The following is a 439-nucleotide window of genomic DNA, read 5'->3' as shown; positions in this document are numbered from 1 at the left end:
ATCTGCAGAAAATCTATAGGTGTATGGCCAGCTTTACAGTGGGCATTCTGCAGTTGCTCCTTTGGAGTTGGCCCACTTTTCTTATCCATTGCACAGTTCTTCTTGTTCCTAGATCACACACCCATCAGTGCAATCCAGTAATCAGAAGCCAAAGTAGATGGGGTGTACCAATCAAATGCCTAACAGGCCGCTGTAAGGCTAGAAAAAAGGAGGGTGCAGAGGCATTGTCACATGAGCACAAGTGATCTGCTGCTTCTAATCAGGAAATACATACTAAAGGTATTATTTCTTTACCAATTTGTTTTGTCCCATTAAAATGTGCTAAAGATTCCCAGTTAACATTGCTTAAGGTTAACCAAACAGACCTTTAAAAATACTTATTGTGCAGCATCCTCAGTTAAGTGCTCCGGCGAGGACGGGAGCAGGATGGAGGGTCAGG

The sequence above is a fragment of the Nanorana parkeri genome, unplaced genomic scaffold (genome assembly GCF_000935625.1).
Source record: "Nanorana parkeri isolate BGI_ZX_2015 unplaced genomic scaffold, ASM93562v1 scaffold44, whole genome shotgun sequence".
NCBI lineage: Eukaryota > Metazoa > Chordata > Amphibia > Anura > Dicroglossidae > Nanorana > Nanorana parkeri.
Note: the sequence above shows the minus strand (reverse complement) of the source record.